The sequence below is a fragment of the Lepidochelys olivacea genome (genome assembly GCF_965140295.1).
Source record: "Lepidochelys olivacea isolate rLepOli2 genome assembly, chromosome: 5".
Classification (NCBI taxonomy): domain Eukaryota; kingdom Metazoa; phylum Chordata; order Testudines; family Cheloniidae; genus Lepidochelys; species Lepidochelys olivacea.
Genome location: NC_140415.1, coordinates 136,088,752 through 136,115,996, shown reverse-complemented (window position 1 = coordinate 136,115,996; position 27,245 = coordinate 136,088,752). Strand labels below are relative to the sequence as shown.

At 69.4% G+C, this 27,245-nt stretch overlaps 1 long non-coding RNA gene across 1 annotated transcript; it reads right to left on the bottom strand.

Annotated features, from left to right (window-relative positions):
* Nucleotides 1-26,129, bottom strand: LOC311520895. The gene is made up of 4 exons (XR_014711728.1): nucleotides 25,999-26,129; nucleotides 2,114-2,151; nucleotides 1,464-1,574; nucleotides 1-131 (listed from the first exon to the last, which is right to left on the bottom strand). It is a non-coding gene; the product is annotated as an uncharacterized lncRNA (long non-coding RNA).
* Nucleotides 26,130-27,245: the final 1,116 nt, after the last annotated feature.

Sequence of the window (27,245 nt, the reverse complement as noted above, 5' to 3'; positions counted from 1 at the left end):
ATTATTGTTATTTGTACTTTTGAATCAACTTAGAGAGTAGAGCATCAATTACGGAGCTTTCTTGTGGTTCATAAGGTGTCCTGGAGGGCTCCAAATATTAACATATTTCATCCTTCACAATTCTGGTTAATCTAGAATACCAGAAGATAAGAAAATAAGAGTTTTAGAAAATATTCCTTAGGTGACATTTAGGATTTTTGTCTAGCAAATAGAAAAAGGGTTGATTTTCTAAAAACTGTTCAATTTTCCATTCAAAATGTGTGCATTATTACACATCTAAACTGCATACAGAATTAGCATAGTAGCCAGTTATACGCATAATTGGTTATTTGTATGCACAATTATTTAATTTGAAGAGTTAATGCCGCTAATTTAATGTACAAATTAAGCATACAATGGCGCTTTTTGTGTGTCTGTTTATATAGAAATCAGTCAAATTGCTGACATCCTGTTCAAAACTGGCGAAGCCAAGTCTGTTTGCTGTTGACTTCCATGGGATGTAAACCAGGGCAGAATCTGGCCCAGTGAGACCGTAGAAAAATATTGGAGTGGGAAATACAAGGAAACTGCAGTGGGATTCACTCTGCTCTGAAAACATTCTGGCAAGCTGACCATTTCAGAAAGCGCAATTTCCCTCCTGGTGAAGGCCACTATCAGGCGGATGAGGTACGATGTCTACCCGTGTGCCAATGTCTAACTGACAAGGCATCCGATTGTGGTAACTGCAAAGGGCAATCCAAGCACAAGGCAGTATGTGGATTTTGCTAATTTATTTAAAAATCCAGCCCAAGGGTTTTTCCTTAATTCAGTCAGAAAAGTGCAATGTCACTGGGGCCAGGTAGGAAGTCTCTTCCTCCCCTCTCATGGTGGGGCTGTTCTGATTTGCTAGGGTCCAGCCCAGCTGAGCTGGCTGGAGTCCGCGAGAGCCCTGGATTAACGCACAGGGTCAGAGTGTCGTGCGATAATGCTGTGTGTGTGAGGAAGTGCGTCAGTGCAAGGGGCTAGAATTGATTCTGGGCATGGCCCAGAGTGAGGGGCCGTGTGCCAGCTGCCCTAGGAGCAGCCCCAGACTCCCTGCTGATGCTCCCGTTACCTGCAGAGACTGGTCCAGCTCAGCTACTTGGGCAAGTGAGAGAGGGCTGGAGCCCACCCAGCCCAGGGGGAGAGAGCGGGAGGGAGCAGCCCCGCTGGCTCCTATGTGGCTGGACCCGGCAGCCTGGATAGGGTACAAAGGGGGGTTCTTACCTGAGTCACAATCTACCATCAAGAGATGAAACTGCCCGTGTGCTAGAGCGGCCCCCTGACTCTGGAGCCGCTCGGGAACATCACCGTTTGCCTTTACGTTGGGTTGGGACAGCCCGTGAACCCTGCCTCCTTCTCAGCCCTGACATCCTAAGGCAAAGCACTCTCCGCACCACCATGTAATCAGCTGTGCGTGAGCAATAGCCTGGGCATGACCTTACCTTCGCCTGTTGCAGAGAAGGCACTCGCTGCTGTCGGGTTTCCATCAGTCCCGCAGACAGGCCTGTAATTCAAGGGGCACGCTGGTCCAGGGCAGCGTGCTCACATGCCGGCTGGAAAGACAGAAGCCAAAGAGCAGTGATCTAATTCCTGCCGTGTTAGTGTTGCAGCAATCAGGGAGCCCCTGTGCTGGTGACAGCCTCCACTGTGCCAGGGATGTGGCTCAGAATTATTCCCGATCCCCGTGGGGATTCCCTGGGATGGCTGAGTGCCTGAGCTCTGGCAGGGGGTCCTGCATCAGCAGGGTAGCTGGAACTAATTGGGGGATGGGCAGCATGAACGGTGTCTGCAGTGGGAAAAGTGAATGGTGGTGGCAGGGTGGGGGCTGTATGAACTGAACTGATGGGGCAGCCTGGACGGGGAGCCCTCCTCCCTTCCTGAACCCCCTCGCTTGTGTCTTCTTGTGCTTTCAGCTCTGCCCGGGTCCTCTCTCCGCACGTAGGGCTGGCAGTGCTAGCCGCCCTTGTTCTCCCCACAGCCCAGTGGCAGAGGGCCCCTGTCCACGCTCTCTCCCCACTGCCCTGCCCAGCGCGTTGGCTAGCGCTTGGCCGTACACGAGCAAGGCAGACGAGAACAGCAGGATCCTACTTACCACTCTCAGAACCCCTCGTTCCTCCTGAGGCCCTGCCCCTGAAAGGGAAAGGAGCCCCATGGAACCAAGAGCAGGACGCGGAGGAGCCAAGGGCCACCAGTGTAATGGACAGACTGGTCTCGCTCACAGAGAGCGGGGACCGGGCCAGGCACCGGGGAGAGAGCCACGCTAGAGAGCGCCCGAGGGGAAAGCTCGCCACCCCTCGGAGCAGAGCGCGAGCTCAGACCCAGCGAGTCCGCTCGCCTCCGTCGCATTCCGTGCCTTCGGGTTCAGTCCTGCTCCAAGCCACGCACAAAAATTAACCCTTCAGTTACTGTCCCCAACTGGGTCCAATCAACTTTCAACCTTCGGAGAAGTAAATTCATTCCTGCTCTCCTCGCCCCCACCCCCTTCTCTCTCTCTGCTGCTCTGCTCACTGAGGCCACAGGGCAGGGCCAGCAGTGCCCCGGAGAGCCGTCACTGCAGCAGAAGTATACCCCGCTGCCTCCCAGACAGAATCGTAGAAGATCAGGGTTGGAAGGGACCTCAGGAGGTCATCTAGTCCAACCCCCTGCTCAAAGCAGGACCAACCCCAGCTAAATCATCCCAGCCAAGGGATGCTTAAAAACCCCTAAGGAAGGACATTCCACCACCTCCCTAGGTAACCCCTTCCAGTGCTTCACCACCCTCCTAGTGAAATAGTGTTTCCTGATATCCAACCTAGACCTCCCCCACTGGAACTTGAGACCATTATTCCTTGTTCTCTCATCTGCAACCACTGAGAATAGCCAAGCTCCATCCTCCTTGGCACCCCCTTCAGGTAGTTGAAGGCTGCTATCAAATCCCCCCTCACTCTTCTCTTCTGTAAACTACATAACCCCAGTTCCCTCAGCCTCTCCTCATACGTCATGTGCCCCAGCCCCCTAATCATTTTTGTTTCCCTCCAATTTGTCCTTCTTTAGTGGGGAGGCCAAAACTGGACGCAATACTCCAGGTGTGGCCTCACCAGTGTCGAATAGAGGGGAACGATCACGTCCCTCGATCTGCTGGCAATGCCCCTACTTATACATCCCAAAATGCCATTGGCCTTCTTGGCAACAAGGGCACACTGTTGACTCATATCCAGCTTCTCGTCCACTGTCACCCCTAGGTCCTTTTCCGCAGAACTGCTGCCGAGCCATTCGGTCCCTAGTCTGTAGCGGTGCCTGCGATTCTTCCGTCCTAAGGGCAGGACTCTGCCCTTGTCCTTGTTGAATCTCATCAGATTTCTTTTGGCCCAATCCTCTAATTTGTCTAAGTCACTCTGGATCCTATCCCTACCCTCCAGTGTATCTACCTCTCCCCTCATTTTAGTATCATCTGCAAACTTGCTGAGGGTGTAATTAATCCCATCATCCAGATCATTAATAAAGATGTTGAACAAAATCGGCCCCAGGACCAACCCCTGGGGCGCTTTGCTTGATACCAGCTGCCAACTAGACATGGAGCCATTGATCACTACCCGCTGAGCTTTGCTCTAATCTGAGCCTGCCACCATGAGCCGGGTGGGGGAAGAGAAAGAACAGCTCTGGGTGGGGTGGGGATCAGGCAGTGCACCGGGCGGGTGGGAGGGGGTTGGGACTGAGACTTGCAGCTCACTTCAGTGGGGAGTGGGTTTGGAGCGTGGCCCTGCCACATGTGGGCCAGATGGAGGGAGGAGCTTCCTAGGGGCAGGGGGCTAAGGGGAGAAGGGCTGGGCAGCCTTTATCTCTGCCCTTGGGCTTGAAGGGGCCAGGGAGCAGCCCACCGGGGAGAGTCTCCGAGATGGTCCCTCTGTCTCTGGGGCCCCTGCTGGGTCCCAAACTTCCCCTCTCCCCTTCCTCTTGTAGGCTGGCCTCCCCCTGACCTCATGCTCCTCTCACTAGACCAGGCTGGGCCTGTCTGGTAGCAATCCCAGGCCCATTTGTTACTCTGTCGGCTGGTTTTATAAGGTGAATAACAGAACCTTTGTTTGAATCCGTAGCCCTAATGTGTTTCAGTTCCAGTCCGGTTCAGGAGGCAGGACAAAAGTATGGGTCAGGTTCGGGTCCAGATCACGTAAAAACACCAGTTTGGACTGCTTCTCCGGTTCCAGTTCGGTTCTGGTTCGGCTCACGGCTCAGACTCCATCCCGCAGCCTTCCTGCTGGCGCTCCCACACCGCCACTTTCGGTTCCCTGTCCCACAAACTCAGCCTCCCTGCCTGCCTGCCCATAGACTGTGAGCTCCTCAGAGCCAGTGGGTTTGGAAAGTGCTAAGCACGTCATGGTCACCACTGCAACTAAGACACAAACACCCTCTAGACTAACACAATAACGGCCACCCCAGGGCCAGTAATAGCTGCGCGGCTACAGGGCCACGGGCAGACATAGCCACTTGCATTTTTTAACCTTTGTTCTAACTAGCCAGTAAACAAAGCCAAGGACTTCCCATTACTGGGCCCACTCTCCCTTCGCCCTTAGAGCTCTCCTTTAAACCCGCTCTCGGCAGAATCCTCCCCACCAGCAAGTGCTCCTCAGCTGCTGTGCTCGGCTGCGAGCCCAGTGACTTGAGGCTGGTGCTGTGTCTCCCGCCCTGGTCTCAAAGGTCCTGGGCACCTTCTCAGCACCACACGGATGCTAAATGCTCTAAAAACATCTGCTCAGTGCGCAGCGGCCGTCAGAACAGCGAACAGACTGTTGGGAACCGCTAGGAAAGGAAGAGAGAATGAGACAGGAAATATCACCACTGTATAAATCCCTGGTACGCCCACACCTTGAATACTGCGTGCAGCTCTGGTCACCCCATCTCAAAAAAGATGTATTAGAATTGGAAAAAGGATAGAGAAGGGCAACAAAAATGATTAAGGGTCTGGAGCAGCTTCCCTAGGAGGAGAGGTTAAACAGACTGGGGCTGCTCAGCTTAGAAAAGAGACGACTTTGGGGGGATCTGATAAAAGTCGATAAAATCATGATAGGTGCAGAGAAAGTAACCAGGGCAGTGTTATTTACCCCTTCACCTAACACAAGAACTAGAGGTCACCCAATAAAATGAATAGGCAGCAGGTTTAAAACAAACAGAAGGAAGTATTTCTTCACACAACGCACAGTCAACCTGTGGAACTGGTTGCCAGGGGATGTTGTAAAAGCCAAAAGTATAACTGGGTTAAAAAAAGAACAAGATAAGTTCATAGAAAATAGGTTCATCAATGGCTATTAGCCAAGATGGCCAGGGACACAAACTCATGCTCTGGGTGTCCCTAGTCTCTGACTGCCACAAGCTGGGACTGGACGACAGGGGATAGAAGATCACTCTTCTATTAATTCCCTCTGAAGCACCTGGCATTGGCCACTGTCAGAGTACAGGACCTAGATGGACCCAGTATCTTATGTTCTTAAGCAACAGGAACAGCCCAACTAGGAGCTGACAAACAGATCATTCCAGGCCTGATCCCCCACATTACCCCAGTTCTACACTGAGTTACTGCTGAGTTCAGTGGCATGACATCCGCCTCAGACTGGCCCCAGGGCACAGTGCGCCAGGCCCTGCAATCCTATTGTGCCACACATGGCAAGTGGCATAGAGGGCTCAACCTCCCCTGGCATATGGGGCTAGAGACTGAGCATACTTCCTACAGCAGGCCCTGAAAATCACAAATTTCAGCTGACAATTTTTTTAAAGTGGTGCCCATACCCCACTCCCTGGATCTTCCCCTCCCTCTCTGCTAATAGGAGTTCTACAAACTTTAGCTCCAGGAGAAATCCAAATGCCTCCACAGTGCCCTCTGCTGCCACACTGGTGTGATGCTCGTCCTTGTCCCACTCCCTGCCTGTTCCTCTGGGTCAAGTGCCAAGTTGCCCTGATCCCTCTGCTCCTCTGACATTCTCACCTCAACCACCATGAGCCAGCCACTCACCACCTGCTTCTAAGCCTATTCAGGGTACATCCTCATGAGCCCGTCCGCCTGGCCCCCATGCACGGTACGGCTCCCATGGCCCGTCCGCCTGGCCCCCGTGCACGGTACGGCTCCCATGGCCCGTCCGCCTGGCCCCCGTGCACGGTACGGCTGCCATGGCCCGTCCGCCTGGCCCCCGTGCACGGTACGGCTGCCATGGCCCGTCCGCCTGGCCCCCGTGCACGGTACGGCTGCCATGGCCCGTCCGCCTGGCCCCCGTGCACGGTACGGCTCCCATGGCCCGTCCGCCTGGCCCCCGTGCACGGTACGGCTCCCATGGCCCGTCCGCCTGGCCCCCGTGCACGGTACGGCTGCCATGGCCCGTCCGCCTGGCCCCCGTGCACGGTACGGCTGCCATGGCCCGTCCACCTGGCCCCCGTGCACGGTATGGCTCCCATGGCCCGTCCGCCTGGCCCCCGTGCACGGTATGGCTGCCATGGCCCGTACACCTGGCCCCCGTGCACGGTATGGCTGCCATGGCCCGTCCGCCTGGCCCCCGTGCACGGTATGGCTCCCATGGCCCGTCCGCCTGGCCCCCGTGCACGGTATGGCTGCCATGGCCCGTCCGCCTGGCCCCCGTGCACGGTACGTCCCCATCAGCCTGTCTGCCTGGCCCCGTTCCTGGTACGTCCCCCTGAGCCCATCTGCCTGGCCTCCAAGTTGTTATGCATTTGGATTATGTAATTAAAAAACCAGTATGATCCAGAGACACTTAACAGACTGCTACCTACTGATCTACAAAGATAACGGAGATAGTGTAAATACTGAAATTGGCAGAAACGTAGAACCTAAAGGGGGAGAAGTAACGGAACGCTAATCTGTGCGGTACTCTTTCACCACGAGGTGGCGCTGTGTGCACAAGACCTGATTTAAGCCCCCCTCAGTCCATTGAAGGATCTTCCAGTGCAGGCGTGGGGGGGGTGTCTCCCTCGGAGAAGTGCCCCCCGCAGTCATCCTCCATCTGACACAGAAGCCTGACCTGCTAGGAGCAACCCCGCAACCTACAGTGCACAAGAAGTCAAGACAGGCCCTGAGCAGGGTTTGACCCACTGAACCTGTCCACATGGCACCTGTGCACAGTGTGCCCCCCCGAGCCTCTCTCATTGCCGTGGGGCACAGTACACCCCCCGGAGCCCATCCGCATGGCCCCTGTGCGTGATAGCATAAGAACGGCCAGCCTGAGTCAGAACAAGGGTCCATCCAGCCCAGTCTCCTGTCTGCCAACAGTGGCCAGTGCCAGGTGCCCCAGAGGGAATGAACAGAACAGATAGCATCAAGTCATCCATCCCCTGTCGCCCATTCCCAGTTTCTGGCAAACAGAGGCAAGGAACACCCTCCCTGCCCAGCCTGGCTAGTAGCACAAATCAGATGTCAAGAATTGTAACATTCATAAACCAGTCGGAGAACACTTCAATCTCTCTGGTCACGCGATCACAGACATGAAGGTCGCTATCTTAAAACAAAAAAACTTCAAATCCAGACTCCAGCGAGAAACTGCTGAATTGGAATTCATTTGCAAATTGGATACTATTAATTTAGGCTTAAATAGAGACTTGGAGTGGCTAAGTCATTATGCAAGGTAGCCTGTTTCCTCTTGTTTTTTCCTCCCCCCCCCCCCCCAGATGTTCTCGTTTAACTTGGATTTTAACTTGAAGAGTGGTCAGTTTGGATGAGCTATTACCAGCAGGAGAGTGAGTTTGTGTGTGTATGGGGGTGGGGGGGATGTGAGAACCTGGATTTATGCAGGAAATAGCCCAGCTTGATTGTCATGCACATTGTGTAAAGAGTTGTCACTTTGGATGGGCTATCACCAGCAGGAGAGTGAATTTGTGTGGGGGGGTGGAGGGTGAGAAAACCTGGATTTGTGCTGGAAATCACTTTAGATAAGCTATTACCAGCAGGACAGTGGGGTGGGAGGAGGTATTGTTTCATATTCTCTGTGTATATATAAAGTCTGCTGCAGTTTCCACGATATGCATCTGATGAAGTGAGCTGTAGCTCACGAAAGCTTATGCTCTAATAAATTGGTTAGTCTCTAAGGTGCCACAAGTACTCCTTTTCTTTTTTCCATTCTCCATGAACGTATCTAGTTCTTTTTTGTACCCTGTTATAGTTTTGACCTTCACAACATCCTCTGGGAAGGACTTCCACAGGCTGACTGTGCGTTGTGTGAAGAAACACTTCGTTTTGTTTGTTTTAAACCTGCTGCTTATTCATTTCATTGGGTGTCCCCTAGTTCTTATGTTATGAGAAGGAGTAAATAACATTTCCTTATTTACTTTCTCCACACCTCGATCCTATCCCCCCTTAGTCGTCTCTTTCCCAAGCTGGTACATCCCCCTCAGCAGGGCCCTGGGCACAGTGTGACCCCCTGAGACTGTGCACCTGGCCCTTGTGCATGGTCCGCCTCACTCAGCCCATTCATGATGACCAGCCTCGTCCACATGCAAATCTTTCAGGACCGGTCCCCGTAGGCATGTGACTTCCGCATTTGTGGAGGCTGGGCATGAGTGCCAGAAGCTCCTGGGGGGGCACCAGTGCCTGGACTGGGACCCTGCCCCCTGCTCCACCTCAAGGCTCACCCCCACTCGGCCTCCTCCCCCTGAGGCCCCGTCCTCACTTCACCCCCACTCTGCCCCAAGCCCTGCTCCCGCTGGGCCCCCTCCTCCAAGGCCCCCCCCCGCCTGCCTCTCACTCCTCTGTGCCCCCGAGACCCCCAGCCTGCTCCTCTCCTCCCTGAGACCCCCCCACCCTACACTGCCCATGACTCTCTGCCACTCCCCCAAGGCCCCTCCCACCAGCTGCTCACACCTCTCCACCCCAAGGCCCCCCCACATCCCCCTCCACCCATGACTCTTCACCCCTCTCTCGAGACCCCCTGCCAGCTGCACACGCCTCTAGTGCCTCCTTCTCCAGGCCCCCGCACCCTCTGCTCATGCCTCTCCACCCCCAAGACCCCCTGGCCTGCTCCTCTCTCGGGGGAGGAGGCAGAGAGGAGGGAGCAGCGGGGGTCCCAGAGGGGGAGGCGGAGAGGCGGGAGCAGTGGGGCCCCCAGGGGAGGAGGAGGAGAGGTGGGAGCAGTGGAGGTCCCGGGGGAGGAGGCGGAGAGGCGGGAGCAGAGGGGGTCCCGGGGGGGGAGGCGGAGAGGTGGGAGCAGTGGGGTTGCTGGGAGGGAGGCGGAGAGGTGGGAGCAGTGGGGCCCTCGGGGGGAGGCGGAGAGGCGGGAGAAGTGGGGGTCCCGGGGGGGGAGGCGGAGAGGCGGGAGCAGTGGGGGTCCGGGGGGGGGAGGCGGAGAGGCGGGAGCAGTGAGGGTTCCCGGGGGGGAGGCGGAGAGGTGGGAGCAGTGGGGCCCCTGGGGCGGGAGGCGGAGAGGCAGGAGCAGTGAGGGTCCCGGGGGAGGAGGTGGAGAGGCGGGAGCAGCGGGGTCCCTGGGGCGGGGAGGCGGAGAGGCGGGAGCAGCGGGGGTCCCGGGAGGGGAGGCGGAGAGGCGGGAGCACCAGGGGTCCCGGGGGGGGAGGCGGAGAGGCGGGAGCAGTGGGGCCCCTGGGGCGGGAGGCGGAGAGGCGGGAGCAGCGGGGGTCCCAGGGGGAGAGGCAGAGAGGCGGGAGCAGCGGGGCCCCCGGGTGGGGAGGTGGAGATGCGGGAGCAGCAGGGCCCCCGGGTGGGGAGGCGGAGAGGCGGGAGCAGTGGGGGTCCCGGGGGGGGAGGCAGAGAGGCAGGAGCAGCGGGGCCCCTGGGGGACGGAGGCAGAGAAGCGGGAGCAGCGGGGCCCCCGGGGGGGGAGGTGGAGAGGCGGGAGCAGCGGGGCCTTCGGGGGGGAGGCGGAGAGGCGGGAGCAGCGGGGGTCCCGGGGGGGGAGGCGGAGAGGCAGGAGCACCGGGGGTCCCGGGGGGGGGGGGAGGCGGAGAGGCGGAAGCAGTGGGGCCCTCGGGGGGGAGGCGGAGAGGCGGGAGCAGCGGGGCCCCTGGGGGGGAGGCGGAGAGGCGGAGAGGCGGGAGCAGCGGGGGTCCCGGGGGGGAGGCGGAGAGGCGGGAGCAGCAGGGGTCCTGGGAGGGGAGGCGGAGAGGCGGGAGCAGTGGGGGTCCCGGGGGGGGAGGCGGAGAGGCAGGAGCAGCGGGGCCCCTGGGGGGCGGAGGCAGAGAAGCGGGAGCAGCGGGGCCCCCGGGGGGGGAGGTGGAGAGGCGGGAGCAGCGGGGCCCTCGGGGGGGAGGTGGAGAGGCGGGAGCAGCAGGGCCCTCGGGGGGGAGGCGGAGAGGCGGGAGCACGGGGGGTCTCGGGGGGGAGGCGGAGAGGCGGAAGCAGTGGGCCCTCGGGGGGGAGGCGGAGAGGCGGGAGCACCGGGGGTCCCGGGGGCGGGGCGGAGAGGCGGGAGCAGCGGGGCCCCCGATTAGGGAGGCGGAGAGATGGGAGCAGCGGGGCCCACGGGGGAGAGGCGGAGAGGTGGGAGCACCAGGGGTCCCGGGGGGGGGAGGCGGAGAGGCGGAAGCAGTGGGGCCCCTGGGGGGGGAGGCGGAGAGATGGGAGCAGCGGGGCCCACGGGGGAGAGGCGGAGAGGTGGGAGCACCGGGGGTCCCGGGGGGGGAGGCGGAGAGGCGGGAGCAGAGGGGCCCTCGGGGGGGAGCCGGAGACGCGGGAGCAGTGGGTTCCCCCGGGGAGGAGGCAGAGAGGCGGGAGCAGTGAGGGTTCCCGGGGGGGAGGCGGAGAGGTGGGAGCAGTGGGGCCCCTGGGGCGGGAGGCGGAGAGGCAGGAGCAGTGAGGGTCCCGGGGGAGGAGGTGGAGAGGCGGGAGCAGCGGGGTCCCTGGGGCGGGGAGGCGGAGAGGCGGGAGCAGTGGGGGTCCCGGTGGGGGAGGCAGAGAGGCAGGAGCAGCGGGGCCCCTGGGGGGCGGAGGCAGAGAAGCGGGAGCAGCGGGGCCCCCGGGGGGGGAGGTGGAGAGGCGGGAGCAGCGGGGCCTTCGGGGGGAGGCGGAGAGACGGGAGCAGCGGGGGTCCCGGGGGGGGAGGCGGAGAGGCAGGAGCACCGGGGGTTCCGGGGGGGGGGAGGCGGAGAGGCGGGAGCAGTGGGGGTCCCGGTGGGGGAGGCAGAGAGGCAGGAGCAGCGGGGCCCCTGGGGGGCGGAGGCAGAGAAGCGGGAGCAGCGGGGCCCCCGGGGGGGGAGGTGGAGAGGCGGGAGCAGCGGGGCCTTCGGGGGGGAGGCGGAGAGGCGGGAGCAGCGGGGGTCCCGGGGGGGGAGGCGGAGAGGCAGGAGCACCGGGGGTTCCGGGGGGGGGGAGGCGGAGAGGCGGAAGCAGTGGGGCCCTCGGGGGGGAGGCGGAGAGGCGGGAGCAGCGGGGCCCCTGGGGGGGAGGCGGAGAGGCGGGAGCAGCGGGGCCCCTGTGGGGGAGGCGGAGAGGCGGGAGCAGCGGGGGTCCCGGGGGGGAGGCGGAGAGGCGGGAGCAGCAGGGGTCCCGGGAGGGGAGGCGGAGAGGCGGGAGCAGTGGGGGTCCCGGGGGGGGAGGCGGAGAGGCAGGAGCAGCGGGGCCCCTGGGGGGCGGAGGCAGAGAAGCGGGAGCAGCGGGGCTCCCGGGGGGGGAGGTGGAGAGGCGGGAGCAGCGGGGCCCTCGGGGGGGAGGTGGAGAGGCGGGAGCAGCGGGGCCCTCGGGGGGGAGGTGGAGAGGCGGGAGCAGCAGGGCCCTCGGGGGGGAGGCGGAGAGGCGGGAGCAGCGGGGTCCCTGGGGCGGGGAGGCGGAGAGGCGGGAGCAGCGGGGGTCCCGGGAGGGGAGGCGGAGAGGCGGGAGCACCAGGGGTCCCGGGGGGGGAGGCGGAGAGGCGGGAGCAGTGGGGCCCCTGGGGCGGGAGGCGGAGAGGCGGGAGCAGCGGGGGTCCCAGGGGGAGAGGCAGAGAGGCGGGAGCAGCGGGGCCCCCGGGTGGGGAGGTGGAGATGCGGGAGCAGCAGGGCCCCCGGGTGGGGAGGCGGAGAGGCGGGAGCAGTGGGGGTCCCGGGGGGGGAGGCAGAGAGGCAGGAGCAGCGGGGCCCCTGGGGGGCGGAGGCAGAGAAGCGGGAGCAGCGGGGCTCCCGGGGGGGGAGGTGGAGAGGCGGGAGCAGCAGGGCCCTCGGGGGGGAGGCGGAGAGGCGGGAGCAGCGGGGTCCCTGGGGCGGGGAGGCGGAGAGGCGGGAGCAGCGGGGGTCCCGGGAGGGGTGGCGGAGAGGCGGGAGCACCAGGGGTCCCGGGGGGGGAGGCGGAGAGGCGGGAGCAGTGGGGCCCCTGGGGCGGGAGGCGGAGAGGCGGGAGCAGCGGGGGTCCCAGGGGGAGAGGCAGAGAGGCGGGAGCAGCGGGGCCCCCGGGTGGGGAGGTGGAGATGCGGGAGCAGCAGGGCCCCCGGGTGGGGAGGCGGAGAGGCGGGAGCAGTGGGAGTCCCGGGGGGGGAGGCAGAGAGGCAGGAGCAGCGGGGCCCCTGGGGGGCGGAGGCAGAGAAGCGGGAGCAGCGGGGCCCCCGGGGGGGGAGGTGGAGAGGCGGGAGCAGCGGGGCCTTCGGGGGGGAGGCGGAGAGGCGGGAGCAGCGGGGGTCCCGGGGGGGGAGGCGGAGAGGCAGGAGCACCGGGGGTCCCGGGGGGGGGGAGGCGGAGAGGCGGAAGCAGTGGGGCCCTCGGGGGGGAGGCGGAGAGGCGGGAGCAGCGGGGCCCCTGGGGGGGAGGCGGAGAGGCGGAGAGGCGGGAGCAGCGGGGGTCCCGGGGGGGAGGCGGAGAGGCGGGAGCAGCAGGGGTCACGGGAGGGGAGGCGGAGAGGCGGGAGCAGTGGGGGTCCCGGGGGGGGAGGCGGAGAGGCAGGAGCAGCGGGGCCCCTGGGGGGCGGAGGCAGAGAAGCGGGAGCAGCGGGGCCCCCGGGGGGGGAGGTGGAGAGGCGGGAGCAGCGGGGCCCTCGGGGGGGAGGTGGAGAGGCGGGAGCAGCAGGGCCCTCGGGGGGGAGGCGGAGAGGCGGGAGCACGGGGGGTCCCGGGGGGGGAGGCGGAGAGGCGGGAGCAGCGGGGGTCCCAGGGGGGAGGCGGAGAGGCGGGAGCACCGGGGGTCCCGGGGGGGGGAGGCGGAGAGGCGGAAGCAGTGGGCCCTCGGGGGGGAGACGGAGAGGCGGGAGCACCGGGGGTCCAGGGGGGGGGGCGGAGAGGCGGGAGCAGAGGGGCCCCTGTGGGGGAGGCGGAGAGGCGGGAGCAGCGGGGGTCCCGGGGGGGAGGCGGAGAGGCGGGAGCAGCAGGGGTCCCGGGAGGGGAGGCGGAGAGGCGGGAGCAGTGGGGGTCCCGGGGGGGGAGGCGGAGAGGCAGGAGCAGCGGGGCCCCTGGGGGGCGGAGGCAGAGAAGCGGGAGCAGCGGGGCTCCCGGGGGGGGAGGTGGAGAGGCGGGAGCAGCGGGGCCCTCGGGGGGGAGGTGGAGAGGCGGGAGCAGCGGGGCCCTCGGGGGGGAGGTGGAGAGGCGGGAGCAGCACGGCCCTCGGGGGGGAGGCGGAGAGGCGGGAGCAGCGGGGGTCCCTGGGGCGGGGAGGCGGAGAGGCGGGAGCAGCGGGGGTCCCGGGAGGGGAGGCGGAGAGGCGGGAGCACCAGGGGTCCCGGGGGGGGAGGCGGAGAGGCGGGAGCAGTGGGGCCCCTGGGGCGGGAGGCGGAGAGGCGGGAGCAGCGGGGGTCCCAGGGGGAGAGGCAGAGAGGCGGGAGCAGCGGGGCCCCCGGGTGGGGAGGTGGAGATGCGGGAGCAGCAGGGCCCCCGGGTGGGGAGGCGGAGAGGCGGGAGCAGTGGGGGTCCCGGGGGGGGAGGCAGAGAGGCAGGAGCAGCGGGGCCCCTGGGGGGCGGAGGCAGAGAAGCGGGAGCAGCGGGGCTCCCGGGGGGGGAGGTGGAGAGGCGGGAGCAGCGGGGCCCTCGGGGGGGAGGTGGAGAGGCGGGAGCAGCGGGGCCCTCGGGGGGGAGGTGGAGAGGCGGGAGCAGCAGGGCCCTCGGGGGGGAGGCGGAGAGGCGGGAGCAGCGGGGTCCCTGGGGCGGGGAGGCGGAGAGGCGGGAGCAGCGGGGGTCCCGGGAGGGGAGGCGGAGAGGCGGGAGCACCAGGGGTCCCGGGGGGGGAGGCGGAGAGGCGGGAGCAGTGGGGCCCCTGGGGCGGGAGGCGGAGAGGCGGGAGCAGCGGGGGTCCCAGGGGGAGAGGCAGAGAGGCGGGAGCAGCGGGGCCCCCGGGTGGGGAGGTGGAGATGCGGGAGCAGCAGGGCCCCCGGGTGGGGAGGCGGAGAGGCGGGAGCAGTGGGGGTCCCGGGGGGGGAGGCAGAGAGGCAGGAGCAGCGGGGCCCCTGGGGGGCGGAGGCAGAGAAGCGGGAGCAGCGGGGCTCCCGGGGGGGGAGGTGGAGAGGCGGGAGCAGCGGGGCCCTCGGGGGGGAGGTGGAGAGGCGGGAGCAGCGGGGCCCTCGGGGGGGAGGTGGAGAGGCGGGAGCAGCAGGGCCCTCGGGGGGGAGGCGGAGAGGCGGGAGCAGCGGGGTCCCTGGGGCGGGGAGGCGGAGAGGCGGGAGCAGCGGGGGTCCCGGGAGGGGAGGCGGAGAGGCGGGAGCACCAGGGGTCCTGGGGGGGGAGGCGGAGAGGCGGGAGCAGTGGGGCCCCTGGGGCGGGAGGCGGAGAGGCGGGAGCAGCGGGGGTCCCAGGGGGAGAGGCAGAGAGGCGGGAGCAGCGGGGCCCCCGGGTGGGGAGGTGGAGATGCGGGAGCAGCAGGGCCCCCGGGTGGGGAGGCGGAGAGGCGGGAGCAGTGGGAGTCCCGGGGGGGGAGGCAGAGAGGCAGGAGCAGCGGGGCCCCTGGGGGGCGGAGGCAGAGAAGCGGGAGCAGCGGGGCCCCCGGGGGGGGAGGTGGAGAGGCGGGAGCAGCGGGGCCTTCGGGGGGGAGGCGGAGAGGCGGGAGCAGCGGGGGTCCCGGGGGGGGAGGCGGAGAGGCAGGAGCACCGGGGGTCCCGGGGGGGGGGAGGCGGAGAGGCGGAAGCAGTGGGGCCCTCGGGGGGGAGGCGGAGAGGCGGGAGCAGCGGGGCCCCTGGGGGGGAGGCGGAGAGGCGGAGAGGCGGGAGCAGCGGGGGTCCCGGGGGGGAGGCGGAGAGGCGGGAGCAGCAGGGGTCCCGGGAGGGGAGGCGGAGAGGCGGGAGCAGTGGGGGTCCCGGGGGGGGAGGCGGAGAGGCAGGAGCAGCGGGGCCCCTGGGGGGCGGAGGCAGAGAAGCGGGAGCAGCGGGGCCCCCGGGGGGGGAGGTGGAGAGGCGGGAGCAGCGGGGCCCTCGGGGGGGAGGTGGAGAGGCGGGAGCAGCAGGGCCCTCGGGGGGGAGGCGGAGAGGCGGGAGCACGGGGGGTCCCGGGGGGGGAGGCGGAGAGGCGGGAGCAGCGGGGGTCCCAGGGGGGAGGCGGAGAGGCGGGAGCACCGGGGGTCCCGGGGGGGGGAGGCGGAGAGGCGGAAGCAGTGGGCCCTCGGGGGGGAGACGGAGAGGCGGGAGCACCGGGGGTCCAGGGGGGCGGGGCGGAGAGGCGGGAGCAGAGGGGCCCCTGTGGGGGAGGCGGAGAGGCGGGAGCAGCGGGGGTCCCGGGGGGGAGGCGGAGAGGCGGGAGCAGCAGGGGTCCCGGGAGGGGAGGCGGAGAGGCGGGAGCAGTGGGGGTCCCGGGGGGGGAGGCGGAGAGGCAGGAGCAGCGGGGCCCCTGGGGGGCGGAGGCAGAGAAGCGGGAGCAGCGGGGCTCCCGGGGGGGGAGGTGGAGAGGCGGGAGCAGCGGGGCCCTCGGGGGGGAGGTGGAGAGGCGGGAGCAGCGGGGCCCTCGGGGGGGAGGTGGAGAGGCGGGAGCAGCAGGGCCCTCGGGGGGAAGGCGGAGAGGCGGGAGCAGCGGGGTCCCTGGGGCGGGGAGGCGGAGAGGCGGGAGCAGCGGGGGTCCCGGGAGGGGAGGCGGAGAGGCGGGAGCACCAGGGGTCCCGGGGGGGGAGGCGGAGAGGCGGGAGCAGTGGGGCCCCTGGGGCGGGAGGCGGAGAGGCGGGAGCAGCGGGGGTCCCAGGGGGAGAGGCAGAGAGGCGGGAGCAGCGGGGCCCCCGGGTGGGGAGGTGGAGATGCGGGAGCAGCAGGGCCCCCGGGTGGGGAGGCGGAGAGGCGGGAGCAGTGGGGGTCCCGGGGGGGGAGGCAGAGAGGCAGGAGCAGCGGGGCCCCTGGGGGGCGGAGGCAGAGAAGCGGGAGCAGCGGGGCTCCCGGGGGGGGAGGTGGAGAGGCGGGAGCAGCGGGGCCCTCGGGGGGGAGGTGGAGAGGCGGGAGCAGCGGGGCCCTCGGGGGGGAGGTGGAGAGGCGGGAGCAGCAGGGCCCTCGGGGGGGAGGCGGAGAGGCGGGAGCAGCGGGGTCCCTGGGGCGGGGAGGCGGAGAGGCGGGAGCAGCGGGGGTCCCGGGAGGGGAGGCGGAGAGGCGGGAGCACCAGGGGTCCCGGGGGGGGAGGCGGAGAGGCGGGAGCAGTGGGGCCCCTGGGGCGGGAGGCGGAGAGGCGGGAGCAGCGGGGGTCCCAGGGGGAGAGGCAGAGAGGCGGGAGCAGCGGGGCCCCCGGGTGGGGAGGTGGAGATGCGGGAGCAGCAGGGCCCCCGGGTGGGGAGGCGGAGAGGCGGGAGCAGTGGGAGTCCCGGGGGGGGAGGCAGAGAGGCAGGAGCAGCGGGGCCCCTGGGGGGCGGAGGCAGAGAAGCGGGAGCAGCGGGGCCCCGGGGGGGGAGGTGGAGAGGCGGGAGCAGCGGGGCCTTCGGGGGGAGGCGGAGAGGCGGGAGCAGCGGGGGTCCCGGGGGGGGAGGCGGAGAGGCAGGAGCACCGGGGGTCCCGGGGGGGGGGAGGCGGAGAGGCGGAAGCAGTGGGGCCCTCGGGGGGGAGGCGGAGAGGCGGGAGCAGCGGGGCCCCTGGGGGGAGGCGGAGAGGCGGAGAGGCGGGAGCAGCGGGGGTCCCGGGGGGGAGGCGGAGAGGCGGGAGCAGCAGGGGTCCCGGGAGGGGAGGCGGAGAGGCGGGAGCAGTGGGGGTCCCGGGGGGGAGGCGGAGAGGCAGGAGCAGCGGGGCCCCTGGGGGGCGGAGGCAGAGAAGCGGGAGCAGCGGGGCCCCCGGGGGGGGAGGTGGAGAGGCGGGAGCAGCGGGGCCCTCGGGGGGGAGGTGGAGAGGCGGGAGCAGCAGGGCCCTCGGGGGGGAGGCGGAGAGGCGGGAGCACGGGGGGTCCCGGGGGGGAGGCGGAGAGGCGGGAGCAGCGGGGGTCCCAGGGGGGAGGCGGAGAGGCGGGAGCACCGGGGGTCCCGGGGGGGGGAGGCGGAGAGGCGGGAGCACCAGGGGTCCCGGGGGGGGAGGCGGAGAGGCGGGAGCAGTGGGGCCCCTGGGGCGGGAGGCGGAGAGGCGGGAGCAGCGGGGGTCCCAGGGGGAGAGGCAGAGAGGCGGGAGCAGCGGGGCCCCCGGGTGGGGAGGTGGAGATGCGGGAGCAGCAGGGCCCCCGGGTGGGGAGGCGGAGAGGCGGGAGCAGTGGGGGTCCCGGGGGGGAGGCAGAGAGGCAGGAGCAGCGGGGCCCCTGGGGGGCGGAGGCAGAGAAGCGGGAGCAGCGGGGCTCCCGGGGGGGGAGGTGGAGAGGCGGGAGCAGCGGGGCCCTCGGGGGGGAGGTGGAGAGGCGGGAGCAGCGGGGCCCTCGGGGGGGAGGTGGAGAGGCGGGAGCAGCAGGGCCCTCGGGGGGGAGGCGGAGAGGCGGGAGCAGCGGGGTCCCTGGGGCGGGGAGGCGGAGAGGCGGGAGCAGCGGGGGTCCCGGGAGGGGAGGCGGAGAGGCGGGAGCACCAGGGGTCCCGGGGGGGGAGGCGGAGAGGCGGGAGCAGTGGGGCCCCTGGGGCGGGAGGCGGAGAGGCGGGAGCAGCGGGGGTCCCAGGGGGAGAGGCAGAGAGGCGGGAGCAGCGGGGCCCCCGGGTGGGGAGGTGGAGATGCGGGAGCAGCAGGGCCCCCGGGTGGGGAGGCGGAGAGGCGGGAGCAGTGGGAGTCCCGGGGGGGGAGGCAGAGAGGCAGGAGCAGCGGGGCCCCTGGGGGGCGGAGGCAGAGAAGCGGGAGCAGCGGGGCCCCCGGGGGGGGAGGTGGAGAGGCGGGAGCAGCGGGGCCTTCGGGGGGGAGGCGGAGAGGCGGGAGCAGCGGGGGTCCCGGGGGGGGAGGCGGAGAGGCAGGAGCACCGGGGGTCCCGGGGGGGGGGAGGCGGAGAGGCGGAAGCAGTGGGGCCCTCGGGGGGGAGGCGGAGAGGCGGGAGCAGCGGGGCCCCTGGGGGGGAGGCGGAGAGGCGGAGAGGCGGGAGCAGCGGGGGTCCCGGGGGGGAGGCGGAGAGGCGGGAGCAGCAGGGGTCCCGGGAGGGGAGGCGGAGAGGCGGGAGCAGTGGGGGTCCCGGGGGGGGAGGCGGAGAGGCAGGAGCAGCGGGGCCCCTGGGGGGCGGAGGCAGAGAAGCGGGAGCAGCGGGGCCCCCGGGGGGGGAGGTGGAGAGGCGGGAGCAGCGGGGCCCTCGGGGGGGAGGTGGAGAGGCGGGAGCAGCAGGGCCCTCGGGGGGGAGGCGGAGAGGCGGGAGCACGGGGGGTCCCGGGGGGGGAGGCGGAGAGGCGGGAGCAGCGGGGGTCCCAGGGGGGAGGCGGAGAGGCGGGAGCACCGGGGGTCCCGGGGGGGGGAGGCGGAGAGGCGGAAGCAGTGGGCCCTCGGGGGGGAGATGGAGAGGCGGGAGCACCGGGGGTCCAGGGGGGGGGGCGGAGAGGCGGGAGCAGAGGGGCCCCTGTGGGGGAGGCGGAGAGGCGGGAGCAGCGGGGGTCCCGGGGGGGAGGCGGAGAGGCGGGAGCAGCAGGGGTCCCGGGAGGGGAGGCGGAGAGGCGGGAGCAGTGGGGGTCCCGGGGGGGGAGGCGGAGAGGCAGGAGCAGCGGGGCCCTCGGGGGGGAGGTGGAGAGGCGGGAGCAGCGGGGCCCTCGGGGGGGAGGTGGAGAGGCGGGAGCAGCAGGGCCCTCGGGGGGGAGGCGGAGAGGCGGGAGCAGCGGGGTCCCTGGGGCGGGGAGGCGGAGAGGCGGGAGCAGCGGGGGTCCCGGGAGGGGAGGCGGAGAGGCGGGAGCACCAGGGTCCCGGGGGGGGAGGCGGAGAGGCGGGAGCAGTGGGGCCCCTGGGGCGGGAGGCCGAGAGGCGGGAGCAGCGGGGGTCCCAGGGGGAGAGGCAGAGAGGCGGGAGCAGCGGGGCCCCCGGGTGGGGAGGTGGAGATGCGGGAGCAGCAGGGCCCCCGGGTGGGGAGGCGGAGAGGCGGGAGCAGTGGGGGTCCCGGGGGGGGAGGCAGAGAGGCAGGAGCAGCGGGGCCCCTGGGGGGCGGAGGCAGAGAAGCGGGAGCAGCGGGGCTCCCGGGGGGGGAGGTGGAGAGGCGGGAGCAGCGGGGCCCTCGGGGGGGAGGTGGAGAGGCGGGAGCAGCGGGGCCCTCGGGGGGGAGGTGGAGAGGCGGGAGCAGCAGGGCCCTCGGGGGGGAGGCGGAGAGGCGGGAGCAGCGGGGTCCCTGGGGCGGGGAGGCGGAGAGGCGGGAGCAGCGGGGGTCCCGGGAGGGGAGGCGGAGAGGCGGGAGCACCAGGGGTCCCGGGGGGGAGGCGGAGAGGCGGGAGCAGTGGGGCCCCTGGGGCGGGAGGCGGAGAGGCGGGAGCAGCGGGGGTCCCAGGGGGAGAGGCAGAGAGGCGGGAGCAGCGGGGCCCCCGGGTGGGGAGGTGGAGATGCGGGAGCAGCAGGGCCCCCGGGTGGGGAGGCGGAGAGGCGGGAGCAGTGGGAGTCCCGGGGGGGGAGGCAGAGAGGCAGGAGCAGCGGGGCCCCTGGGGGGCGGAGGCAGAGAAGCGGGAGCAGCGGGGCCCCCGGGGGGGAGGTGGAGAGGCGGGAGCAGCGGGGCCTTCGGGGGGGAGGCGGAGAGGCGGGAGCAGCGGGGGTCCCGGGGGGGGAGGCGGAGAGGCAGGAGCACCGGGGGTCCCGGGGGGGGGAGGCGGAGAGGCGGAAGCAGTGGGGCCCTCGGGGGGAGGCGGAGAGGCGGGAGCAGCGGGGCCCCTGGGGGGGAGGCGGAGAGGCGGAGAGGCGGGAGCAGCGGGGGTCCCGGGGGGGAGGCGGAGAGGCGGGAGCAGCAGGGGTCCCGGGAGGGGAGGCGGAGAGGCGGGAGCAGTGGGGGTCCCGGGGGGGGAGGCGGAGAGGCAGGAGCAGCGGGGCCCCTGGGGGGCGGAGGCAGAGAAGCGGGAGCAGCGGGGCCCCCGGGGGGGGAGGTGGAGAGGCGGGAGCAGCGGGGCCCTCGGGGGGGAGGTGGAGAGGCGGGAGCAGCAGGGCCCTCGGGGGGGAGGCGGAGAGGCGGGAGCACGGGGGGTCCCGGGGGGGGAGGCGGAGAGGCGGGAGCAGCGGGGGTCCCAGGGGGGAGGCGGAGAGGCGGGAGCACCGGGGGTCCCGGGGGGGGGAGGCGGAGAGGCGGAAGCAGTGGGCCCTCGGGGGGAGACGGAGAGGCGGGAGCACCGGGGGTCCAGGGGGGGGGGGCGGAGAGGCGGGAGCAGCGGGGCCCCCGATTAGGGAGGCGGAGAGATGGGAGCAGCGGGGCCCACGGGGGAGAGGCGGAGAGGTGGGAGCACCAGGGGTCCCGGGGGGGGGAGGCGGAGAGGCGGAAGCAGTGGGGCCCCTGGGGGGGGAGGCGGAGAGATGGGAGCAGCGGGGCCCACGGGGGAGAGGCGGAGAGGTGGGAGCACCGGGGGTCCCGGGGGGGGAGGCGGAGAGGCGGGAGCAGAGGGGCCCTCGGGGGGGAGCCGGAGACGCGGGAGCAGTGGGTTCCCCCGGGGAGGAGGCAGAGAGGCGGGAGCAGTGAGGGTTCCCGGGGGGGAGGCGGAGAGGTGGGAGCAGTGGGGCCCCTGGGGCGGGAGGCGGAGAGGCAGGAGCAGTGAGGGTCCCGGGGGAGGAGGTGGAGAGGCGGGAGCAGCGGGGTCCCTGGGGCGGGGAGGCGGAGAGGCGGGAGCAGCGGGGGTCCCGGGAGGGGAGGCGGAGAGGCGGGAGCACCAGGGGTCCCGGGGGGGAGGCGGAGAGGCAGGAGCAGTGGGGCCCCTGGGGCGGGAGGCGGAGAGGCGGGAGCAGCGGGGGTCCCAGGGGGAGAGGCAGAGAGGCAGGAGCAGCGGGGCCCCCGGGTGGGGAGGTGGAGATGCGGGAGCAGCAGGGCCCCCGGGTGGGGAGGCGGAGAGGCGGGAGCAGTGGGGGTCCCGGTGGGGGAGGCAGAGAGGCAGGAGCAGCGGGGCCCCTGGGGGGCGGAGGCAGAGAAGCGGGAGCAGCGGGGCCCCCGGGGGGGGAGGTGGAGAGGCGGGAGCAGCGGGGCCTTCGGGGGGGAGGCGGAGAGGCGGGAGCAGCGGGGGTCCCGGGGGGGGAGGCGGAGAGGCAGGAGCACCGGGGGTTCCGGGGGGGGGGAGGCGGAGAGGCGGAAGCAGTGGGGCCCTCGGGGGGGAGGCGGAGAGGCGGGAGCACCGGGGGTCCCGGTGGGGGGAGGCAGAGAGGCGGGAGCAGCGGGGCCCCCGATTGGGGAGGCGGAGAGATGGGAGCAGCTGGGCCCACGGGGGAGAGGCGGAGAGGTGGGAGCACCAGGGGTCCCGGGGGGGGGAGGCGGAGAGGCGGAAGCAGTGGGTTCCCCCAGGGGAGGAGGCGGAGAGGCGGGAGCAGCGGGGCCCCTGGAGGGGGAGGCGGAGAGATGGGAGCAGCGGAGCCCACGGGGGAGAGGCGGAGAGGTGGGAGCACCGGGGGTCCCGGGGGGGGAGGCGGAGAGGCGGGAGCAGAGGGGCCCTCGGGGGGGAGGCGGAGACGCGGGAGCAGTGGGTTCCCCCGGGGAGGAGGCAGAGAGGCAGGAGCAGAGGGGGTCCCAGGGGGGGGAGGCGGAGAGGCGGGAGCAGTGGGGTTGCTGGGGGGGAGGAGGAGAGGTGGGAGCAGTGGGGCTTCGGGGGAGGAGGCGGAGAGGCGGGAGCACCGGGGGTCCCGGGGCGGGGAGGCGGAGATGCGGGAGCAGCGGGGCCCCCGATTGGGGAGGCGGAGAGATGGGAGCAGCGGGGCCCACGGGGGAGAGGCGGAGAGGTGGGAGCACCAGGGGTCCCGGGGGGGGGAGGCGGAGAGGCGGAAGCAGTGGGTTCCCCCAGGGGAGGAGGCGGAGAGGCGGAAGCAGCGGGGCCCACGGGGGAGAGGCGGAGAGGTGGGAGCACCGGGGGTCCCGGGGGGGAAGGCGGAGAGGCGGGAGCAGAGGGGCCCTCGGGGGGGAGGCGGAGACGCGGGAGCAGTGGGTTCCCCTGGGGAGGAGGCAGAGAGGCGGGAGCAGAGGGGGTCCCGGGGGGGGGAGGCGGAGAGGCGGGAGCAGTGGGGTTGCTGGGGGGGAGGAGGAGAGGTGGGAGCAGTGGGGCTTCGGGGGAGGAGTCGGAGAGGCGGGAGCAGTGGGGGTCCCGGGGGGGGAGGCGGAGAGGTGGGAGCAGCGGGGCCCCTGGGAGGGGAGGCGGAGAGGTGGGAGCACCGGGGGTCCCGGGGGGGGAGACGGAGAGGCGGGAGCAGCGGTGGTCCCGGGGGGGGAGGCGGAGAGGCGGGAGCAGTGGGTCCCCCGGGGGAGGAGGAGGAGAGGTGGGAGCAGTGGAGGTCCCGGGGGGGGAGGCGGAGAGGCGGGAGCAGAGGGGGTCCCGGGGGGGGGAGGCGGAGAGGCGGAAGCAGTGGGCCCTCGGGGGGGAGGCGGAGAGGCGGGAGCACCGGGGGTCCCGGTGGGGGGAGGCAGAGAGGCGGGAGCAGCGGGGCCCCCGATTGGGGAGGCGGAGAGATGGGAGCAGCGGGGCCCACGGGGGAGAGGCGGAGAGGTGGGAGCACCAGGGGTCGCGGGGGGGGGAGGCGGAGAGGCGGAAGCAGTGGGTTCCCCCAGGGGAGGAGGCGGAGAGGCGGGAGCAGCGGGGCCCCTGGGGGGGGAGGCGGAGAGATGGGAGCAGCGGGGCCCACGGGGGAGAGGCGGAGAGGTGGGAGCACCGGGGGTCCCGGGGGGGGAGGCGGAGAGGCGGGAGCAGAGGGGCCCCCGATTGGGGAGGCGGAGAGATGGGAGCAGCGGGGCCCACGGGGGAGAGGCGGAGAGGTGGGAGCACCAGGGGTCCCGGGGGGGGGAGGCGGAGAGGCGGAAGCAGTGGGTTCCCCCAGGGGAGGAGGCGGAGAGGCGGGAGCAGCGGGGCCCACGGGGGAGAGGCGGAGAGGTGGGAGCACCGGGGGTCCCGGGGGGGGGGGCGGAGAGGCGGGAGCAGAGGGGCCCTCGGGGGGGAGGCGGAGACGCGGGAGCAGTGGGTTCCCCTGGGGAGGAGGCAGAGAGGCGGGAGCAGAGGGGGTCCCGGGGGGGGAGGCGGAGAGGCGGGAGCAGTGGGGTTGCTGGGGGGGAGGAGGAGAGGTGGGAGCAGTGGGGCTTCGGGGGAGGAGTCGGAGAGGCGGGAGCAGTGGGGGTCCCGGGGGGGGAGGCGGAGAGGTGGGAGCAGCGGGGCCCCTGGGGGGGGAGGCGGAGAGGTGGGAGCACCGGGGGTCCCGGGGGGGAGACGGAGAGGCGGGAGCAGCGGTGGTCCCGGGGGGGGAGGCGGAGAGGCGGGAGCAGTGGGTCCCCCGGGGGAGGAGGAGGAGAGGTGGGAGCAGTGGAGGTCCCGGGGGGGGAGGCGGAGAGGTGGGAGCAGTGGGGTTGCTGGGGGGGAGGCGGAGAGGTGGGAGCAGTGGGGCCCTCGGGGGGAGGCGGAGAGGCAGGAGCATCGGGGGTCCCAGGGGGAGAGGCAGAGAGGCGGGAGCAGTGGGGGTCCCGGGGGGGGAGGCGGAGAGGCGGGAGCAGTGAGGGTTCCCAGGGGGGGAGGCGGAGAGGTGGGAGCAGCGGGGGCCCTCGGGGGGGGTGGCGGAGATGCGGGAGCAGTGGGGCCCCTGGGGGGGGAGGCGGAGAGGCGGGAGCAGTGGGGGTCCCGGGGGAGGAGGTGGAGAGGCGGGAGCAGCGGGGTCCCTGGGGCGGGGAGGCAGAGAGGCAGGAGCAGCGGGGCCCCTGGGGGGCGGAGGCAGAGAAGCGGGAGCAGTGGGGCCCCTGGGGGGCGGAGGCAGAGAAGCGGGAGCACCGGGGGTCCCGGGGGGGGGAGGCGGAGAGGCGGAAGCAGTGGGGCCCTCGGGGGGGAGGCGGAGAGGCGGGAGCAGCGGGGCCCCTGGGGGGGAGGCGGAGAGGCAGGAGCAGCGGGGCCCCTGGGGGGCGGAGGCAGAGAAGCGGGAGCAGCGGGGCCCCCGGGGGGGGAGGTGGAGAGGCGGGAGCAGCGGGGCCTTCGGGGGGGAGGCGGAGAGGCGGGAGCAGCGGGGGTCCCGGGGGGGGGAGGCGGAGAGGCGGAAGCAGTGGGGCCCTCGGGGGGGAGGCGGAGAGGCGGGAGCAGCGGGGCCCCTGGGGGGGAGGCGGAGAGGCGGGAGCAGCGGGGGTCCCGGGGGGGGAGGCGGAGAGGCGGAAGCAGTGGGGCCCCCGGGGGAGGAGGCGGAGAGGCGGGAGCAGCGGGGGTCCCGGGGGGGAGGCGGAGAGGCGGGAGCAGCAGGGGTCCCGGGTGGGGAGGCGGAGAGATGGGAGCACCGGGGGTCCCGGGGGGGGGAGTCGGAGAGGCGGGAGCAGAGGGGCCCTTGGGGCGGAGGCGGAGACGCGGGAGCAGTGGGTTCCCCCGGGGGGGAGGCAGAGAGGCGGGAGCAGAGGGGGTCCCGGGGGGGGGAGGCGGAGAGGCGGGAGCAGTGGGGTTGCTGGGGGGGAGTAGGAGAGGTGGGAGCAGTGGGGCCCTCGGCGGGGAGGCGGAGAGGCGGGAGCAGTGGGGGTCCCGGGGGGAGAGGCGGAGAGATGGGAGCAGCGGGGGTCCCGGGAGGGGAGGCGGAGAGGCGGGAGCACCGGGGGTCCCGGAGGGGGAGGCGGAGAGGCGGGAGCAGAGGGGGTCCCGGGGGGGGGAGGCGGAGAGGCGGGAGCAGTGGGGTTGCTGGGGGGGAGTAGGAGAGGTGGGAGCAGTGGGGCCCTCGGCGGGGAGGCGGAGAGGCGGGAGCAGTGGGGTTGCTGGGGGGGAGGAGGAGAGGTGGGAGCAGTGGGGCCCTCGGCGGGGAGGCAGAGAGGCGGGAGCAGTGGGGGTCCCGGGGGGAGAGGCGGAGAGGCGGGAGCACCGGGGGTCCCGGAGGGGGAGGCGGAGAGGCGGGAGCAGAGGGGCCTCGGGGGAGGAGGCGGAGAGGCGGGAGCAGTGGGTTCCCCCGGGGGGGAGGCAGAGAGGCGGGAGCAGCGGGGCCCTCAGGGGAGGAGGCGGAATGAGGGCAGGATCTCAGGGGGACGAGGCGGGAAGAGGAGGAGAATAGGCGGGGCCACAGGGGAAGAGAACGGGTGGGAGGAGGTCCTTGGGGTGCAGCGTGGGCGGGGCTGCAGCCCTGGTCCCCTTTCGGTGGCAACGTTCCAAAGGAGGTGGGCTGCATCCTGTTTGCAAAGGCTTCGCCTCTCCTTGCTTCTTAAACCCACCACCCATGGAGATCCACTTCTGCCAGACAACTACAGTGAATTTCCTTGACCTGTATAAAAAAATCCCTAATTGTTCCCCTTCCCCTAACATCTGTCTGCCAGTCTGCCTGTTTGTCTGTCTCAGACTGTGAGATCCTCAGGGGAGGGAACATCCCTTGTTGAATGTCTGGAAAGCCCCCAACCCAGAAATCCAGCTATACCTAAAATTCTACACATGCTGAAAGTGTGTCTGAAAGTACCCAAAGTTCCCAGCAGATTTTCTCTTGTGTCCACTGGTGGATAGAGCAAAGGCCAACGCGATGGTCCAGCGGTAAGACAGTATGTTTGCTGCTCAGTCTGCTGGGGGAAGTTGAGTTAGCCTCTGCTGGGTTTCTCCATTGCAGTCTTCCAGTCCACGTTAATTTAAAAGCATTGCTTTCAAGCATAGCTACAGACATCACACTAAACATGGGCTGGGCACCAGGAGCAGACTTACCGCCCTGAGCAAGGAGAAGGAACAAAGCTGTAAGGACCCCCAGCATTCTGACAGACACGGCGATTCCAGCACAGCTGTGCATACTCTGATCTACTTACAGCTCCCTTTATAGGGAAGGCCTTGTGCTTATCTCTTGGATAAGCTGGGAAAAGCAATGTGTCTCGTATATACTTAAACTTGGGGCTGATTCCTCAGCTGTGCCCAGGAAGTGTAAATATTTAACAGTGAATAATCAACCACTGGAATGATTTACGAAGAGTTCATAGACTCATAGAATCTCAGGGTTGGAAGGGACCTCAGGAGGTCATCTAGTCCAACCCCCTGCTCAAAGCAGGACCAATCCCCAACAAAATCACCCCAGCCAGGGCTTTGTCAAGCCTCGTCAGAGTTTTTTCTGTCCCTTTGCCTGGAGGCAGAGGCGTTCGTGGTTTTAACAAAAGGATTTCTCTGTAGGCTGGGAACAGCTATCAGAGACAAAGGTACCAGGTTTTGGCGGCTGGGGCTGATGTTCTGGGAGGCAGTGCAGGCATTCGCTGGGTGCTTCTGCTGAAAGGATCAGCAGTGAAACAACCAGAGTCGCTGACATTTAAATTGCCACCTTGAGGTTTCAGGCTGAAAACCCTAGTGAGGCGGCTTGGCCATTTCATCCCCCTCAGGGCTACTGCTTCAGTCAGGGTCACAGCCCCTGACTCCAGTTTGTGACCCCCAGGATCAATAATAGGGCTTGGTCCAAAGCCCATTGAAATCAATGGAAAGACTCCCAGTGCCTTAAGTGGGCTTTGGATTAGGGCCTTGGGGGCAGCCAAGCACTGCGAGGAGATGCACAGGGCACAGCGGTAGGAAGCTGTGCGACCTTGGGCAGTGCCCTGAGCCTCTGTCTGCCTCAGCTTCCTCACGTGTAAACAGAGGGGGCGACACCCATCGCCTCAGATGCTCAACTCCGGGGGAGGGAAGCTCCATCACTGCAAGTTATTGTTTATTAGTTATTAAATCTCTGTTCAAAACCCCCACCAATCAGCCAGGCGTGTGTTCTGAGCTGGCAGCAGGAAGTGAGGGGTGAGTCAGGGACTTAGCATTATATGGGCCAGTGAATCCACCACAGTATCACTCTGGGCAGGCAGGGGCTGGGACTATCCCTGTTCACAGAGGAGCACAGAGGAAACCACAAGGGTTATGTTAAAGGAACCAGTGATAGATCCATTAACTGGTCAAACCTGCTGCCTACAGAACTAAAGCACAGATTCAGG